This window comes from Dipodomys ordii, unplaced genomic scaffold, assembly GCF_000151885.1.
Source record: "Dipodomys ordii isolate 6190 unplaced genomic scaffold, Dord_2.0 Scaffold164, whole genome shotgun sequence".
NCBI classification, from domain to species: domain Eukaryota; kingdom Metazoa; phylum Chordata; class Mammalia; order Rodentia; family Heteromyidae; genus Dipodomys; species Dipodomys ordii.
The window spans coordinates 2,781,107-2,788,796 of record NW_012267380.1 but is presented as its reverse complement, the minus strand read 5'-3'; the positions used below and the strand labels follow the sequence as shown (position 1 = coordinate 2,788,796).

General features: G+C 49.8%; 1 protein-coding gene across 1 annotated transcript in view; it reads left to right on the top strand.

Annotated features, from left to right (window-relative positions):
- The first annotated feature begins 2,449 nt into the window (after nt 1-2,449).
- The window catches only part of Tpst1 (tyrosylprotein sulfotransferase 1), a 47,299-nt gene continuing 42,058 nt past the window's right edge, over nt 2,450-7,690 (top strand). Inside the window, exon 1 of the mRNA XM_013033182.1 lies at nt 2,450-2,613. The gene's annotated coding sequence lies outside the window, so the exon portion shown is untranslated. The remainder of the gene's footprint in view (nt 2,614-7,690) is intronic.

Here is a 7,690-nt window from a genome sequence, read left to right as displayed (position 1 = left end):
ATAATCACCTCCTTGTCTGCTCTCTCTTTGTTCTGCCCTTCTCTGCTTGCTGACCTCGCTGATTTTCTCGGCTGCTCATTTTCTTTGGATGATCTTGGTAATTTCAGTGGTCCACTTCTGTTGCCTCAATGCGGCTTGGGTTAAATAAGATCATTTTGTTCATTTGATTTACCTTTTCCAAAGGAAAATATTTTGGCTTCAAATGTCCTTAGGTCAAATTACTTAAAAGATTATGCTAACTAAATTAACTAAGTTAAGAAAGAAGTTATCTATGCTAAAGCCTGCATATGGTCTTTTTTTTTTAAATTTTTATTGTAAAGATACTATACAGAGGGTTACAGTTACATGAGCAAGGTATTGAGTACACTTCCTATTGAACATTGTTATCCCCTCCATTGTTTTCCCCCTACCATCCCTTCCCTCTGCATATGGTCTTTTAAAGTTTGTTATCTCTAAGCCAGGCCAGGGTGGCTCTTGCCTGTAACGCTACCTACTGGGAGGCTGAGATCTGAGGATCTTGGTTCAAAGCCTGGGCAGAAAGTAGTGAGACCCTCCCCCCACCTTTTTTTTTTGTGGGTCCTGGAGCTTGAACTCTGGTCTTGGGCGGTGTCCCTGCACTCTTCAGATAAAGACGAGTGCTCTACCAGTATAGCCACAGGGCAACTTCTGGTTTTCTAGTGGTTTATTGGAGATGGAGTCTCACGGACTTTTCTGCCCGGCTGGCTTTGAACTGTGATCCTCAGATCTCAGCCTCCCGAGTAGCTAGGATTACGGGAGTGAGCTATTGGCACCTGCCTTTCCTTGAGTCTCTTATATCCAATAAATCACTCAGAAAACCGGAAGTGGCACTGTGGCTCAAGTGGTAGAGCGTTAGCCTTGAGCTGAAGAGCTGTGGGACAGCGCCCAGGCCCAGAGTTCTAGCTCCATGACCCACCAAAAAATAAGTAAAGTTTCTTATCTCTATCATTTTTTTAAATTACAGCTTTATGAAGACATAATTTACATACCAGCCAGGCACTGGTGGCTCATAACTAAAACCCCAGCTACTTGGGAGGCTGAAATCAGGTGGATTTTGGATTGAGGCCAGTTTGAGTAGAAAAGTTTCCAAGACCCCTCAATCCAGAGTTTGGTTCAGTGACTGGATTGAGGTCCAGGCACAGGTCTGGGCAGGAAGCAAGACCTTATCTCAAAGACAACCAGTGTATTAGGCCCTAATAGCTCACATCTGTAATTCTAATAATAAAGTTTAGGGGTCTTTTGGGTCCTTTTCTCTGCCCTTCAAAGATTAAAAATGCAGCCAGTCACCGATGGCTTACGCCTGTAATCCTCGCTACTCAGGAGGCTGAGATCTGAGGATCAAGGTTCAAAGCTAGTCCAGGCAGGAAAGTCCTTGAGACTTATGTCTAATTAACCACCAGAAAACTGAAAGTGGAGCTGTGGTTCATGTGGTAGAGTGCTTGCCAGATAAAGAACTCAGGAGCACCCAGGCCCTGAGTTCAAGCCTCAGGACTAGCACACAGGCACAAGTGCACACACATCCAAATAAAGGAAAGAAGGAATATATCTGGTTTTATCTTTTGGCTTTTATGAATGCTATGAACATCTGTGTAGTTTGTGTGTGTGTGTGAGTGAAACTCTTTCGTTGGCACTTATTAGCCCCAAGACAGGTGGCAAGATGGCAGGGCAGGGAGTTTGGATGTAGCTGTCGCATCCTTGCCCCCATGCTTTCTCCAATCATACTAGCAGAGTAGAGGTAAATGCTTGACAGAATTACAGCATTTCTTGGTGCCGTCTGCCCTATGGAACTTGAGATTTCAGCCATCTCCTCTATTGCTCTGCCCTTTTCTTCACGTCTTTCAGTCCAGGGTCAGTCCCTTACGTTGGGTCTCTGCTGTCACTGATTTACACGTAGGGCGGGAGGGGTTTTGATTAGCACAGGTGAATTGTCTGGGGGGGAGGGGTGTCACTGTGATACTTGCTTGCACGCACACGACGCACGACTATGCCTTGGTACGTGAGGCAGTGCGCCGGCAGAGGGGGGTCTCCTGGTCCCGACCCCGGTCCCGGAATGTCGGCCTTCCGGACGGTCCTCAGCGACTGCCCCCTCCGAGAGTCTTTGGTAGTCTTGGGACACGCAAACTGTTGCCCCGGCAACAACCCGCCCCTGCAGGTGACCGCCGGGAGCCCCTCCGGGAGCGCGCGTACGCAGCTGCGGCGGGGGCGCGACGTCAGATCCCCGCCCTCTGCGCGCGTCTCAGCGGGCAGTCCCAAGCTCCTCCTTCCGCGTGTGGGAGCCAGCCGGAATCCACCAATCAGGGAGACAGACTCATCCCTCAGGCTCACCGTAACCAATGGCGTTACGTGAGAAGTCCCGCCCGACCGCGGAGGCGGGGCCTGGCGGCCGGCGCTGAAGCGACGACCGCGGGAGTCGCTGCTGAGGCGGCCGCGGTGCTGGTGGCGGCGGCGCATCTCCGCATCTCGGCGGGGTCGAGCCGGGCTAGGCGGCGAGGGCAGGCCCCGGAGCGGCTGCCATGGTCCTCTCCTAGGTTGGCGGGGAAGCGGCCGAGCCCAGGATGCGGGCGCGGCGGCCCGGCTGGCCCTCACTTATTCCAGGTAAGGGAGTAGCGGTGCTCGCCGTGGCTCCGTCCGGGCTGGGCCACCCCATCCTGGCGCTCGCCGCCCTCTGGGTCCCGGCTGGGCTGCCCCATCCCGGCGCTCGCCTCCCCACGGGTCCGGGCTGGGCCGCCCCATCCCGGCGCTCGCCGTCCTTTGGGTCCCGGCTTGGCTGCTCCCTCCCGGCGCTCGCCGCCCCACGGGTCCGGGCTGGGCCGCTCCATCCCGGCTCTCGCCGCCCTATCCCGTCGCTCGCCGCCCCCCGGGTTCCGGCTGGGCTGCCCCATCTCGGCGCTCGCCGCCCTATCCCGTCGCTCGTCTTCCCCCCAGATCCCGGCTGGGCTGCCCCATCCAGCGGTGCGTCCGGCCCTCAGTGCCTGCCGTCCCGCGTCCCCTAGCAGGCTATCGTCCCTTCATCCTGGGCGGGGAGCCCTGGGCTGTGTGGCCCGACGGGCCGGGTCCATCTCCCTCCCGCTCCCCTTATACTTTGAGGTGCTGGATCCAATCCCGCCCCGCAGTCCTCGGGGATGAGACCCAGTCCCCGAAGCCCCACAGCCCTCGGGGATGAGACCCAGTCCTCACAGCCCGCAGCCCTCGGGGATGAGACCCAATCCTCGCAGCCCCACAGCCCTTCTGGGGGTGAGCCCCAGCCCTGCAGACACCTAGCTTCAGCCTCACCTTCCCTACTCGGCCCGGCTTGCGCACGCCCACGGGGGCCTGTGCTTGTTCTGTGTCCAGTTACATCTCCCTCATGTCCCCTGGGGTGTCGTCGCTGCCTTCCCGCTTTTGCCTCCCCCTGGTTTTTCTCACTTTCGTCCGCCAAACTCCTTTTCTGTGCACTTAAACCTGCAGGCAGACTTGTCCCATTCTGCCCAGGTGCCACAGCCAGTCTGCCTGAATCACTTGCAGCGTCCAGCCCCAGGATCTGGTGCACAGTGGGCCTGGCAGGGGGTGGAGGGTGCTGATACAGGTAGCCTCCTCCTTTCTAGGTGTCTGTGGTATGGGGTAGAGCTGTAGTCGTGTATCTAAAGGCACTTTGGATCCTGCATGGGAGATGGAGGCGCTCAAAGCCTAATAGGGATTAAAATCACAATTAGGCATTTGTTGAGAAATTCAGTTCTGCTTTCGTTTTGTATCATGTTAATTGCTTTTGTAAAAGATTTTTAGGCTGCTAGTCAGAAGGCCAGCGTGATAAAATTACATCTCCCCCCCCCCTTGCATCTTTGTTTTAGAAAAGAAAGAAATCCCCCACATCTCGAATCTATTGCAGCGTTGTGTGTAAGGAGTGTTGCACTGTTCGTCTAGTAGCTGTTTATTATCTAAGAGCCCCTACACGACTTAGGTTTGGATTTCTGGAATCTGCTGCTGGAAGGAAAGCACACATCTGCTTATCCCTGAAAGTTCTGAGTTTTCTAGGAGTTAAAGAATTACCCACCTGTCCCTCCCTCTTCTGGCTCTCAGGTTTTTTTTTTTTTAAGAGTAGAAAAAATTTGAATCTTAAAAGCATTAATGCATTGTTCTTTGTCTTGTACTTTCTTCCCACATTTGCTTTGCTGGTCTCAGGTCTGAGTTGATCAGCTGTTTTTCTGCAGGACTCCTGGGGCAGACTTGAGAAAACGGAACTGAGCTGGATCCCAGCATTGCTTGCATTACTTGGAGGTTCTTTGACCTACCCCCCAACTTCCTCTCTTGTACTAAAGCCTATGGTGTTATTTCTATTGCTCTAGCCTGACTCCTCCCTTCTCTTTACTGCCCATTTTACCTCCTGCTTCAGAAGAAATTAGTGGGTGTCAGCCCTGAACTCTTGACGAACTGTTATTTTTGTCTGGGCCTGTGCTTGTTTGATTTTTGACCACCTGTCTTTATCTCAATGAAAAGGGCTTCTCCTGGTGTTTTCAGAATGCACGCATACTCAGGCTTCCACCATCCTACACAAAAACTATCCGTATGTTTCCTTCAAGATTTTCTTGTCAGACTAACTTGCATTTCATTTTGCTCTCTCTCTAATTTCATAGTTTTAGATAGTACCTGTGTGTGTGGTTTCAAAGATGTAAACAGTCCCCTTTTCCTTTTAGCTCCAGGTCCTCATTTTCATCTCTCCATTGGAGAACCCATGGGTATTCTGTTCCCTCCCTTCAGCCTACCCCTTGCCCTCAAGCACATATGCAAGCATTCCTCTTTAGGAATCTGGGATTATCTTTTTGGCTCCTCATGTATATATATATATATCCTGTTCTGTCACAGATCTTTATTCCTGACCTCAGTGACAAAAGGTTGGCTCAGTCCTTGGTTATATTTTTCCCAAAGACTCAGCAGATGCTTGATAGGCCACCTTGGACTCCACCAATGCAGCCTTCACTCTGCTGCTTAGATCATTCCATTTATAAAATGCAGTCTGATCATGCCACTTGTTTTCTTTAAAATTCCCATCAGCTTCCAAATGCTTAGCATAATGAACTAGACCTATGAGATTTTCTGCAGCAGTGACTTATCCTTATCTGAGCCCTTTATTAACCAGAGTAGATTACTCCATATAGTGTAATCCAGGTGGTATGAGAAAGGGCTGTAGCCGAAATGATTGCAGAGGGCTAGGAGAACCAGCTGGAGAGGGTGGGGATGAATCCCTGACCATTGATTGTCACCTAGTACTTTTTCTGACTACCCTACATCTTCAGCTTGGGTAACATGACTTTTGTCTGGGTTCCCACATCACTTTGTGCATACTGCTATCACCCTTTTTTTTTTCCACCCATTTTTACATTGTTATATGGTCTGTTTTCTTATTTTTCTCCCTGACTAGTTGGTGGTGAGAAATCTAGTTTTCAAAGGGGTTTTGGCCCTTTACCCAAAGACTAGTGTGGGAGATAGTGTAACAAATCAGTGCAGTCTTAGTGCAGTCAAGGGGAAGGGAAGGGGCTGCGTCTTAGCTTATTGTGTGCCTGTTGAATAGAAACTGCCAGACACAGAGACTCCGAAGAGCTGAATCTAGATGGAGAAAGGTAGAGGATTATGGTCCTGGGAGTAGAGAGAATAATAAAGGTAACATGGTAACTTGGTGCATTTGGGGAAAAATGTCATTTGGGAAGGCTGGGGAAAGGGCTTGATGAGACAGGAGGCTAAGAATGTGCCTTAGTGGTATAGTGATTGCCTTGTATGCATGAGGCCCTGAGTTTGAGTCCTCTACCATAAACAGAAAAAGCCGTAAGTAGCGCTGTGGCTCAAATGGTACAGTGCTAGCCTTGAGCAAAAGAAGCTCAGGGACAGCCCCCAGGCCCCAAGTTCAAGCCCCAGGACTAGCATGAGGGGAGGAGGAGTGGAAAGAGAGAGAAAAAGAGGGGGGAGACTGGAAAGGCACACAGATCCAGCTGTGTGGCCTGCTTCATCATTTTAGTCTGGTGTAGTGAGGAACCTTTGAAAGATTTCAACCTCAGAAGAGCTTGACAAATCTGGCTTGTTTCTGTCTCAGGATTTGTATCTTGCTATTTGTCTTGACTTTGGCTTTAGCCATTTGTACTCACTCTCATTGCCAGCACATGCTTAGATGCCTTTGTATTTCTCCCATGGAATGTGCTCACCTATCTTAGCTACGTGTAGATAATATTTACTTATGACAGCGAATGAGCCAAGTGAAGGAGTTCCGAATTAAGTCAGGAGGCTGTGAAGTTGTTCTTGTGAAAAAGAAGGCGGGAACGTGTAAAGCCAGGCCAGCAGGGAAATGGAAGGGGAAGGAGGAGAACAAAACCAACACCAGGACTTTACAGGTATCCCATGGAGAGGGTAAGGGTGAAGCTGCATGAAATCTCCTAGGTTTTAATGGGACTATGAGAGAAAGAGGCTTGCTGGTAGAAGAGGAAATAGAAGAGTAGGAGGGATTTACTGGGGCAATTTAGTGTTGGTTGAATTTGACATACCTGTGGGACATCCAGTTAGAGTTATCCCTTGGCCTTTGAGTGGTCAGTTCTGAGATTTGGAATAAATATGCTGGCTGAAGTTATATATAAGACTCATCCACATAGAGAAAGGGCAGACTGGGGCTGGGAAGGTGGCTCAGTGGTAGAGCGCTTGCCTTGCATGCCTGAGGCCCTGGGTTCGATTCCTCAGCACCACATAAGCAAAATGAAAAAAGAAAGCCGAAGTGGCGCTGTGGCTCAAGTGGTAGAGCGCTAGCCTTGAGCTGAAGAGCTGAGGGACAGCGCCCAGGCCCAGAGTTCAGGCCCCATGACCGGACCCCCCCCAAAAAAAAGGGCAGACTGTGGTTGATGCAGGCTGAGTGTAGGAACGTGCATAAGGGAATGAAGCACAAGAAGTTTAAATGATTCTTATTGTTTTGTAATGTTTGCTTTTGAGACATACTAATTTTCTGTACATAGCTGAAAAAAAATTTTTTGGTATTAGTCCTGGATCTTGAACTCAGGGCCTTGTGCTTTTGCTTAGCTTTTTTTTTTTTTTTTTGTCGGTCATAGGGCTTGAACTCTGGGCCTGGGCGCTGTCTCTCAGCTCTTCAGCTCAAGGCGAGCGCTCTACCACTTGAGCTACAGCGCGATCCTCAGATCTCAGCCTCCTGAGTAGCTAGGATTACAGGTGTGAGCCACCAGCGCCCGGCTTTGCTTAGCATTTTTACTCAAGGCTGGTGCTCTACCGCTTGAGTTACAATTCTATTTCAATTTTTTTTTGGTGGTTAATTGGATATGAGTCTTATAGACTTTTCTGTCTGGCTGCTTTGACCTGCAATATCCAGAGTTCAGCCTCTTGAATAGCTACTATTACAGGCTTGAGTCACTCGTGCTCAGCTTACTATTAGTGTTACCAAATGCACTGTGTCTGGGCACTGTGGTAGAATGCCTGCCATAAGTGAAAAAGCCAAGTAAGTGCATGAGGCCCTGAGTTCAAGTCTTAGTACTTACCAAACAAAACAAAAAAAAACCCCAAAACCCACACAACCCCAAACCAAAATAAAACAAAAACTTTGTTAATATTTGTTGTCTTTTTTTTGTCAGTGGTGGGGCTTGAACTCTGGGCACTGTCCCTCAGCACTTCATCTCAAGGCTAGCACTCTACCACTTGAGCCACAGCACCA